A 12444-nucleotide genomic window follows, 5' to 3' on the forward strand; every position below is an offset into this window, starting at 1 on the left:
CAGCAATGACCAGAAGAGGAAGGTAGTCACAAGAATTTCAGTTTTAACAACAATCACCACCACCAAACCCCATTAGCACTGAGCAAAAGAAAAAAATGAACTCAATCTGCTGCTGTTTTAAAATGTCACTGTTAGTTCTTCACACCCTTCATGCTATCCCTTGTTTGTAAAGAACTGAACCGTGACATCTGAAGAACAGCAGAGATGTAACTACAGCTCAAGTGCAGAACACCTATGAAGTGGAAGAACGTTGACTTTTTAAACAGAAGCCATTTTTTTTAAAAAAACAAAACAAAGCAAAAAAAGATGCAAGACTCCTTCAGTTCTTTTCTCGTCTTAGAAAACCTTTCCAGAAGACTGCTTCCTACTCTCCTGCAAACACTGGGCATTCTCCATCTGGTTCAGTGCTCCTGTTCATCATTCTAAAGACTCATCAATTGTGATTGAAGCTCCAGATTCATGGTGGATCTGCTTAATCGGCTGGCCTCCTTTGCCAATAATAGTTCCAGATGAATCTATGGGAATAGTTACCGGTGCAGTAACAATAGATCCTCTGAGATCACCGTACGAGTCTAGAAATAATCATTTCCAGTGTGACCCTGTGGTTCATAAGCCATTAGCCGTTCTGATATGCTCCGTATATCTATTGGAGAATCCCATGTCACATCAGCACTGCGACCAGCATGCCAGCCTAACGCTTTCCAGGTCTCCCTCCTCTGTAATAAGCCAATAAATCTCCTGCTCTAGGTGGTGGTGGTGGAAGAAAAGGGAGGTTCTGAGTCCTGCTATTACCCTGGCCTCTTTGTTCTGGAGGAGAAGAAGGGAGTCAAAGACAAGGGCTCGCAACACAGTATCTTCTAGATGAAGGCATGGGGTGCCCACCCCTAATAGAAGGCATTTTGTCAAAGCAACCTCTTTCCCTCATTGGAATTCCAACTGGACAACCATAGCAGTTATCAAACCACCATCATCACAGGTTTTGTCATTGACATTAGAATCCTAACATTGTGCACGTCCTCTGATGAGGCCTCAGATGTAAGATCAAGGATAATCTTGTACACTCTACAACCCTATCAGTCTTTCCTCCAATAAGAACAACTCAGTGGAAAGAGGACAGCTTGATGATTGAGTGTTCTCTCAAAGTTCTTTGTTTTTTAGCACCTTTGACCCCAATAATTCCTTCTCCCAGAGTCTGATGAAGCAACTCACAGTCAAAAAGACTTCTTTTATGGTGTTGGTATTCTTCTAAGGTGGTTGTTGTTAAAGTGCCGTCAAGTCGCAGGCTACTCATAGCGACCCTATGAAGCAGAGTCCTCAACGTTTGAGTGTCTCTCATCCTCTCTCCAGGTTCATAGGTTTTCCGGAAGCAAGCTATTACGGAAGTAATACGTGGGGCCCAAAGAACACCAAAATTGCCCAGTGCCCTCAAACCTGCTGTGCCTCAAGGAGCCAGAGTACGGATTCAGCTGACATTAAATCTCCCAAGGCCCTTGACGGGACACGACCTTCCAGGATCTTACCAACCCGGCACACCCAAATGCTGGCAAAGTCCTTCCGCCAGACCCCCAGATTCATCTTCTAAAGTCGGGATGATTTTCTTCAGAATTTCTCCATTTGTTTCAACGTCAACATTGGCACTCAGTATGGACTTGGGACCACTGTGGTGTGAGAGTGAAACACTGGCCTTGTAGTCTGAACGAAGAGCCTTAATGTTCTTGCCTCCTTTGCCAATCACTGCCCCAGTATCCTTGCTCTGAATCAGAATATGAAACTCAGCTATTTCATCAGTGTTCCTAGATCTCTTAAATGCTTGCCATATCTTCTGCAGTGCCTTCGGTATCGAGAAAGTGTTCCTCTGGCGGGACAGTTGACATTTTCTTATATTAAGCAGACACATCAAGTAGTTATTATATGTCCTTGCAGAGTAGAACCAATGCGTTCTGGGTGGGACCAAGAAGTGACAGCTTAGTGCTACAGCCAACTGCCCATGAAAGATTGGAGCCCCGGCTAATATAGAGACCAGGCAGCAGAGTAAAAGAGGTGAGTGGTGTCTGCAATGCTTTGCTTCCACATTTCCAAGGAACGGCCTCTCATAGGAACATATCCAGAGTAATGTGAGACAAAACTTCATTATCTTGGCCGTGATGGAGCACTCCGGCTGCACTTTCTGTAAGACCTATCTATTTGTTCTTTTAGCGGTCCCGGAGATATTCAGTTCTCTTTTCCAACATCACAGCTCATGGGCATCAATTCCCAAACCCCACCCTCATTCTCATTTATTGTCCAACTCTCAGATCTATAGCAGGTGATTGAAAAGACCATGGCCTGAATCACACCTTAGACTTCAAACTAACATCAATGCTCCTTAGTACTTTGGAGAGGTATCTGACACTGGACTTGCCCAGTGCAGTATATCTCTTGATCTCTTGACTATTGGTGCCAAGGATGTAGATCCAAGTAGGAAGAAAGCATTGACAATTTCAATCTTTTCTCCATATATCATAATGTTGTTTATCAGTCCACTTGACCTGAGAAAGGGTACCAGATTCCACTCTAAGCCCCTCTCAAATGATTAGTTGATTACATCAGAACACATCACATCTTGGGGGATAAGTATGCCATTATTACATAACTGAGAAAGCACTGAGAATCACGGCTCCACCAAGTGGACACACACTTTTAGGAGGCACAACTTAATCTATATTTCATTGTATGTAGGTAGGTTATTTCCATATGTTTGCTATTGTGAAGAAAGTAGTAATGAACATAGTCGTGTAAATGCTTGCTCATGGTATTATATTTTGATCTTTAAGGTACATATCCCAAGCGTCGAGGACTCTCCTTCATAGGGTCACTATGAGTCACCTGCAACTCGACGGCACTTAACAACAACAACAAGGGACATATCTATGGAGACCGTTTATGTGTTGTGCTACTAACTGAAAGATTAAAAGATTGAGTCTACCTGCCACTTCTTCAGAGAAAGGTGAGGTGTCATCTCCTCCCCAAATCTACAGCTTCAGAAACCCAGTGGAGGGTTGCCATGAGTTGGAAATGACGGAACAGTAGGGAGTTGAGTGAGGGAAGGGGATATATCAGAGTGAGACTCGTGGATTATGAGCTACTCTCATTTCTTGTTTTGTTTTTTTATTATTTTTAAAGAAATTGATTGGCTTAATTTTGATGGAAAGCTATGGGATAAAGAAAAGAAGGAGAAAGAGACCTGTCCATGTGAGTTTTGTGGGGAAAAAAATAGGCGGTAGATAGGAGTAACTGCCTTTTTTTAAAAAAAAAAAAAAGGAAAATGGGTGAAATGGTTCTGAGTGCTGGATCTGGCCTTTTCTTTTTACAGGAATTCTGTTGTCTCTTTAGAAAATAGAAAAGCCGTTCCAAGGCACATTGGCACCAGCATGGCACTGCAGCCTTCTCTTGGCACCGCCTCGTCCTGTTGCTGGCAGGATGGAGCACGGACCCCTTTAGCCTCATCCTCTGTTGTTCTCTGCACAGGAGCCAAACACTGTGGCTACTCACGAGGCAAGGCTGACAGCTGAAGAACCCAGATGCCAAGCTCTGGACTGGACTTCTGTTCGGTTTGTGGTTGGTCCCTTCCCTGGCATCTGCCCTGGCTTTGCAGCAGCCTGTGTTCCCGTCTGCAGAGCTGGGCTCAGGATTAGGCTTCTTCTGGCTCCCGTGGATGTTCGGTCACTGTTTCCCTTTTGAATTATCCTTGATTATGAGGAATGTGCCTTTATGACACATTCCTCCCCAGGCGCCTGCTTAGACAATGTGCCTTCGGCACTAAAAAGGGGATTTTCTTTCAAATTACTGGCCATTGTTAGGAAGAGAGCTCCTGGAATGAGAACACTCTTCTTCAGGTGGGAAGGTATAAAATGAAATACACAGGCTTGTGTTTTAGACGCAAACCTTTTTTTCTTCCTATTGATAGGTTCTGAATGAAGTTAAACAAATAACCAATACTCTTTTTCCCAGAAAAGTGAAAAGCAAGACAAAACAACACCAGAAAGCAGAGACGACGCTTCTTTTTTAAATTGCTGTGACTTTTTGTCCTGACATGATACCATTGTCCTTGACTAAAGAAGAGCTTTGCTTCCACATCTACTGAGACTTTTCACTTGAAGGTGGGCTCTCCAGGGTACATTATCTCTTAATCCATTTATGATAATTATCAACAAACAGTCACCACTGGGAGAAGACTATTAGACCACATTCTGCTAGAGAGGAGGACTGGGTAGGAAGTGGTCAAGTCACTGAGTTTGCCTGTCTCTTGCTGGAGCTCATGGGTAATCCGACTGATAGATGGGGAACTCCGAGTTACATACAAACTAAAAAGAAATTGAATAGTAGTGTGGAATTTAAAAGCTAGATGCAGTTGAGTTGGCTCAGAATCATGGCGACCCTGTTCGTGAGGGGACAAACATCACACTTGACTAAGAACTACACCGTTAACAGTTCAAGTGCATACAGGAAAATCTTGAAAGACCTAGGATCTACTTGTAAAAAAAATCAGTCATTGGACATGTTAGGACACACAATTAGACATCCGTGAGGTTGTTTTAAGGTGGAGTTGACTCAATGGCCCATGGGGAAAGATTCTGAGATGCTCACCGCTGAATCTCATGTCAGATATCCCTTCACATGGATGAGGGCATCTCTGACATTTTTTCTTGGTCTAGGATCTTCCGAGTTTTGCCTTTCTTGTGTCCTTCTATTACTCAGAGAATTTAGTTCAAACGCAAGAATGGAAAACAGTCAAATAGAAGGTTTTGCTTTATACAGAATTCTGTCTAAATGACTTATTAAAATTTGAGGAATCTTAGACTGAAATCCCAAATCTGTCTTTACATCCTAATGAATGACTCTTTATTGCTCAATTCATGAACTCTGGAAAAAGATTTTGCTCTAATGGCAATCTGTCCAGTGTCATGGTCGCACCGAAATTTAAGACTTTGGAGATGACAGACGTAAATTCTAGTCTTAGCTCTGTTCTTTACTAGCTAAGTTATGTTGGCTAAATACCATAGATTGTTTTTAACCCCAAGTTTTCTCAAATGTAAAATGGAAAGTTAGTAGCACCTAACTAATTACTGTGCAATTTATATGGCAAAACTATGAGACCACATATGGCAAAGTTAGCTCATGGTAAGGTTTTTGGTAGACTTGGGCTGGAAGAAATAGCTCACCAATTTACAGACCTATATCACTCTTACTTTATTGATTGACCCTCAGATTTTACTTTATTGATTTTTTCATTAGAAGGACCAACTTGATTTTTAGATTCCCAAGGCTATCGTATTATACGGCATGACTGGTGATGACTAAATATTTGCTAAATAACGCCGGACAGACATCAGTCTGATTTTCTGAATGTACTATTTCAGATAGGGGAAGCCGGTCAATGAAAAAGGAGGACTGAAGAATAGCTGGTGAACTTGAATTATGATATGGATGAAGAATATGAATATAGCATGGACTTCAAGAATGACTGAGTCTGTCTTAGAGCCAGCATGCTCTGTAGAAGCACGTATGGTTTCCTTTTCTTGGTAATTTCCATCAGGAAACACAGATTACTAGAAGACAACAAAATACGTAGGGAAGGAGAGAGTCGACAAAAAAAGGCGACCCTCCGCGAGATGGACTGAAGCTACGGTTGCCAACAACAGGCTCAAGCAAAGCCTATGGCTGCAAGGTGGGAGCAGGACCCAGCAGCATTCCCTTCGGTTGTACACACAAGTCATCATGAGTTCCAGCCAACTTGACACGACCTATCAACAACAACAAGCTAAGAGACTTTCCAGTTCACACAGCACTGTCCAAGGAACCGTCCACTGAGGTGGTCAAAAAGGAAATTCCCAGTCTTCAATGCTTCGACACGGGAAAACGTATTCTACTCAATGCACACTGTCATCATTTGAAACTGGTACGTGACCAACCTCAAAAGAAACAATTATTCACTTATCCAGGGACCATAGCAGGGGTCAAGCAAAATGAGGAGGCATGCTAGTGTTTACACTGTACTTTAGCACCATTCAGGGGCATTTGAAAATAGAAGCACAGCCCTAAATCTATAGGTCAGGTCATCAAGGTCAACACACTTTTGGCAAAAGGCTAGATAATGAATAGTTTCGGTTTTAGGACCATACTGCCTCTATTGCAAAGACTTGGCTTTGCTTTCATGGGTCAAAGCAGACTGGGACAATATGTAACCAAGAATGACTGTGTTCCAAGAAAACTTTATTTATAGTAATAAAGATTTTATATATGTATGTATGTATGTATGTATTTGTAGTGGCAAGATTTGGTTTGCTCACGAGCTGTTATTTGCTGACCTGGGATATAAGAAATTAAAAATGTAAGAAGTTAATATCTACACTGTCCTTAGATAAGACTACTTCTTACATCTTTTTGGTTAATGATTTCGTGGATGAAGATGTGTGAAGACTTTAAGGAATGTGGTGAAAAGCCTTAGAGATTATGGTGTAATAACAAGCCAATATATATTTTTTAATTGCTTAATAAACTACACAAATTTTATATATATATAAAAAAAGGTTTAGAGATTTTAGCCTGAGATTCAAATGCAGAAGCAGTGCAGCACAGGTGAGAAACTGGAAGTTGATAAGATAACAGAGCTGAAGTTCTAAGCTGGACGGTAGAAAGGTAAACACCCTGAGTCTGGAAGGCCATTGCCATGAGGAATTTGGGACCAGTGTAATGGATAAAGAGTGTGCTTTTCAAAAGAAGTCACAAAACTGCTAAAAATATTATTTCTTTAAGCTCTGGTCCGATAGTTTTAAAAACAGTCTCATACCATCAGATGATGCACGTGATTGAAATATATATAACCTATAGGTTAGGAGTGTGTGACCTCTGCTTTTAGTCCACAGAACATCCTCTCTGAAATATTGCTAGTTGTATTACAATGTGGCTGGAGATTTTTAGCTAAGCCTGAATCTTGGCTTATTGGAAGGAGTTTGGCTGCCAACTCAAAGGCAGGTAGTTCGAACCCACCAACTATTCCACAGTGGAAAGATGGACAATCTCCTCCTGTGTAATAATACTGCCTCTGAAAAGCCTGCAGGAGGGTCTGCTATGGATTGGTTCTGACTTGATGGCGCGTGATAACAATGAATCTGAATCTTACAAAAGTTGATAAAATTATATCTATTTCCTTAAAATCAACCATCTGTTTGAAGACTGCCTTCCCCAAGATTGTCTGACAAAACTCTGTCTATATCAGGTACACTGAGCATGCCCAGTACGCTATAGATAGAATTTCATTAGACTTTGAAAAGCTTGAAGGAAAAGGCAAAGTTTGGCAGCTGTTTCATACGGTGCAAGTTTATGGACAACTAGCCTCAAAAACTAGGGAGAAAGAAATCCACACTGAGTTAGAAATGGTCCAATTTTAAATACTACTTCCTCATCTCTTCCCTGGTCTTTGTGTTGGCAGATTGATCTCTATGGATAAATAGAGACCATTCTCTCTTCCTGGTACTAAAATTTCCTTTTGCTCTAGACTCTTAATAATTTGAGACTTCCCCCCCCGCCCCATCCTCCAAGCAAGGGGAGTATAAATAGAAATTACTTTCTCATCGTTGTTGTTGTTGTTATGTGCCGTCGAGTCGTTTCCGACTCATAGCGACCCTATGCACAACAGCCCTAAACCCTGCTCTATCCTGCGCCAACCACACCGCCTCTGACACACCCATCACGATTACCCCAGTCACCGAATAAATCCATCATTTAAACTTAAATTTTCTAGTTTTCATGAACTCTTTGAAAGTATATGGAGGACATTAGGTGACTCCTGTATTCTTTTCACTTGACAACGTTGAACTTCTGTATTGTGGAAATATTTGGAGTCTGACTTGTAATTTCAACACACTTGTGCTTATCCCAATGACATTCATTTCTTTAAGATTCATTTGTACTGAAACAGTTAAAAAAATCTTTTCTAGAATAAGACCCTGCAGTGTTAACCTAAAAGTTGTATTTTCTACCCTTTTGCTCCTCTAAGGTCTCCAGGTACCTTAACTGTGGACACATGGTCTTGTAAATCATCAGAGCTGTGAGACTAGGATAAGAGAGAGAGTGCTTCTCACATTGGTTACAGTGAGATCCCGATGACACCAGTGGTGGAGAGATTGGGGATAGACTATGGCATTGCTATGGGAATATGGTGGCATTGCTGTAGAGAGACTGCGACATTGCTGTAGATTGACTATGGCAAGGTGATTGAAGGAGAAGCTGACTTGTAACTACTTTGAGGCAAACTTTGCTAGATTATTGAGGAAACCAGAGATTTGTTGAATTTGTGTTGCTGAATTGAAACCAGAATTTTTACTAATTAAGGAATTGGGATTTGCTGTTAAGCTGGATTTGTACTTCTGGACTAAATTTGGTCTTATATTGATGATATCTTTTGCTTCTCCCCAACTCTCCAATTGACTTCCCTAGTAGACCTCACTCTTGTTTTCACAGTCTGTGAGTTAACAACGAAGAAACAAGCATCCTGCTGCTGGTGGGGCTGAGCTCCGGGCTCTTTTTCTGCTTTCTGTGCTGAGACAGTGAGGTGCTGTACTATTTTCAATCCCTCTGGCCCTTTCAGAGAGATGCTCACGGCCCTGTGCTCCATGGCCCATTTTCTGCTCTTTAGACAGACCCCTATGCCATAAATCTGAAATCTTTCATGCCTAGCCTCTGATTTTTGCTTTTTCTCTTAGCACACTTATCTCTCAAATATTCTATCCCACCTGACAAAATGTATCTGAACCCTAACCTGGAAAGGTTCTACTCCTGTTAGTAACTCAGAGAAAACACTCTTGTCTTCAATGAGAACTTACTGATAATTAGCACCCCAGCCTGGGTCTACATTTCAGATTGTCAAAACAGAGATCAATTGGCGTCTATAGGTTCACAAATAAAACCAGTGCGGCTTTATGCTTTCAGCTTGGACTTTTAGAAATTCTTAAGTTAGGCCTGTTTTAGCATTCTGGAGAAAGGTGCAACAGAAAGAAACGACCCATGAAGTCCCCGCGCTCCATAAGGTGTCCTGAAGTTTGATTGGATATTAACTAAAAGATCATTTCATTTCCCTTTTATAGCAAGGGACACAATGTGTTCATTTTATAACATCTCTGCTGTTTGGAATAAATCACCAAGGACAGATGCTCATCACATTTTGGTTCAATAAAATTTTTTGCAGAGTCTGAACAGATACATGGCTGCTTGTTTAGGTCTCTGTCCAGGCCATTTGTTTGGAAAACCACATTCACAGAACAAAATCGAGTCACGCTATGGACTTTGAAATGAGTGCTGTGTCTGTTGCTTTATGTTTCAATGCTGTGTTTTGATGGGGGACATGTCTGATGGGCCTCAACTTTTAGTCCCATCTCCTCACCCTTTAGACATATCATTGGCCACTTCTTGATCTTTTCTTCTAAAACAACACACTTAATTCATTTTCCTGCTTCTTCTAAAACAACACACTTAATTCATTTTCCTGCTCTTCAGTCTCTTAGTAACACCATTTTGAAAGTTCTTAGCAGAAAAATTTGCCAGTGCTCTTGAAGAAGAGCTGAGATCCCAGATCTAGTCTTTCCCATGGCATCAAATGGGTTTTCAACCAGTAAAACCGAGATGTTTATTTTACAGTAATATGTGTGTGCTGCAGAACTGGTGGCGAGGTTTGGACTTGTTCCAGGTGTTACATGGCACTTCTCAAGTTTTGTTTTGTTTTTTTTTTTTTTTTTAAATACCAGGAAGCATAATCTCTTTATTTGCCAATATTAATTTTTTTTCCCAAGGAGGAGAGGTTTGAGCTTAAAATGTGTGATTGTACATCTTTAGTTGATATTTTCTTGAAGAAGTTTTATAAGGTTTTAAAATTATTTACCCAAGAGAGGACATGATTATCATTTAAGTCTTCCCGTAATGACAGGTAAAGATCAAAATAAAAAGGTATTTAACAAAAATATACATAAATGTATGGCCCTGCATTGGACAAAGATGCTGGAGTCTCCTGAAATGTGTTTGTGTGTAAGTGTTGTGTGTGTAGTGTGTGTAAGAGAAAGAGAGAGAGAGAGGGGAGGGGAGAGGGGAGAGAAGGGAGAAAAAGAGGGGGGGAAGAGAGAGACAGAGATTAGTATGCATGATTTGCTAACAGATAAATACCCTATGGCTAGGATGGTGTGGGGGTGATGTCCAGTCCCAAAGGACCCAGTGGATGCTTGCTAACCTGTTGTGGTAATTTTCTCTGAAAATGAATCAAGGAAACCTGGGGTGTATAATAACGTTCCGCCACCATCTGACAGGCCTGGAACGTGGGAAGTTAGATACCCGGCCGCCTCTAACTCTTGCCAGTCAATTTTGCTGATTGTTTATTCACAACCCTCTCAATGTTGAATTTACTTCTCAGCTTCCTCTTTTCCAGGAAACTGTTCCTCACCCTGGAATCCAAAGAACAGTTTTAGTGGTGTCTATTTTTGTTTTCACAAGGAACTCAGTGCCTGTCAGAACATTTTGGGGTTACCTTTCTTGCCCCTATCCTGATGTAGGTTCCCACATTGCAGAGAGAAAGCTTCCCCTTGCCCAAACCCTTAAGTTTATAGTGAGTAGATGAGAGGAAATAAAAATTATGCCCTTTCTTTTATTTAAAGATCGCCTTCGTGTTGAACTGGATTTTTACTGCCATTAAATATTTGCTTTCTGGGAGCATTTGTATATATTTTCTTAGCTCTTAACTACCGCATTTCTGTTCGGCTTTGTATCTGCTAGCCCCAGCATTTACAACCTACGAAAACCTCATAAATCTACTTCATTTTTCTAATAAGACATGAAAGTCCTTAATTGGCCTTAATGAAATGCACTTAAAGGGCAATAAACGTGTTTAAGCCCCTCTTTCGGGGTGAGCTGCAGTTCTCCCATCTACTCTGTTTTAGCCTTTCTTGTAATTAATCATTTATTCATATGTGACGAATCAGTAACAAGATCAAGCAACTACTGCACAATTGCATGATAATAAGCTGCTCATATATGTGTCAAGATTTAGCAGTCCTTTTTAAAGCCTAATTTAAAGTCATTTTACAACTAACCAGACAGCTTCTCTGAAGCCTTTTCCCCCAGTATCTTTTTTACATATTTTCATTTGGATGCCATCTTTTTATTTTGTTTATAGAGCCCAGTCCGCCTTAAACCCACTTATGGCACCAGAGTGAATTTCAGCAATGCAAACATTTACCATTGTTTTGCAGATGGCTTGAAATTTTCTCTTTGATCCAAAGAAGAGGGAATAGGGGAGAAGCTAAGGAAAAAGGACCACATTTATAAATAGAAGGCTCGAGAGTCCCTGCCATTTTTAGTACACATTTAAATCTGAAATCTGCAGTGATTTCAGGAGACGTGTTCATCATTTGCTTACACCTTAGCCTGCTGAGAATTCCAGCAATTTCCCTTTACCACAAATATGCCGATGGAGGACTTCCCTTTTTTGCAGAAGGATTTTTTGCTTTCAACACAAACTGACATCAAATATCAGGATGCTTGTCTGTGTGCCCAAGGGCCAGGCTGGGTTGTTCTGACTGGGTCTGTCCAAGCATGTGCTCACCAGTAACCCTGGAAGAGGAGAAGGGAAGAAACATTTTGACCTCCCCAGTGACATTTCTCACAAACAGAATTGCTTTGCATCTAGGAAGTATGTCTTGAGTTGATCCTAATAGAAGAGTGAATCTTTGACATTAGCCAGAGTTGTGGCAAATTGGTTCAGTCCAAGGAAACTGCCGTGATTAAAGAGAAGAATCAAAAGTCTTTCTCCAGCATACATGAACATATTTAAATGACTGGGGATTGAGTAATTCTGCTGTCTCTGATATTTGTTTATATCTGGCAGGTACAGTGAGCATCTTTGCTTACTGTCCCTGTTAGATTTATAAATAGACAGATTCCTTCCACGCACTAAAACCCCCTTTATTCAGAGAGGAGGGAAAATAGTAAGTCCGAATTAGTGGAAATGCAAGGAGCAAAACGTTTGAAATGCCATTTTATAACTTTTAAGAATAAAGTGTAAAAAGAATAAAGAGTGAAAAGTTAGATTCACTGTTAAGTCTGTGAAAGCGGAAGCATCTGAAACGTTTGAAAACAATTCTCTTCTGCACCTTAAAAACTCCCTGTCCAATTCATTTATATAGACCTTCAAAACCAAAGATTCTACAACAGAGTGCACTTTGACTCAGCAGCCCTCCGTCTGGTCTCCGAGGTCCTAAATCTTTACCAGACCTGACTGTCCCTCTCTTCCTTCTGGTTGGTTATTGGTCAGCAGCCCAATACTAATTTTATTTCCCATTTCTCACATAATCATGAAACCTCAAGCTGTTGTTGTCGTGTCTGGTGGGGTTGATTCCCACTCATAGTGACCCTTTAAATAGT

General features: G+C 40.9%; 1 pseudogene; it reads right to left on the bottom strand.

Annotated features, from left to right (window-relative positions):
• Positions 1-826: 826 nt before the first annotated feature.
• On the bottom strand, positions 827-1874 carry LOC102874786 (annotated as a pseudogene).
• Between the last annotated feature and the right edge of the window lie 10570 nt (positions 1875-12444).

This window comes from Elephantulus edwardii, unplaced genomic scaffold (genome assembly GCF_000299155.1).
Source record: "Elephantulus edwardii isolate Elephantulus edwardi_28Jun2011 unplaced genomic scaffold, EleEdw1.0 scaffold00027, whole genome shotgun sequence".
NCBI lineage: Eukaryota > Metazoa > Chordata > Mammalia > Macroscelidea > Macroscelididae > Elephantulus > Elephantulus edwardii.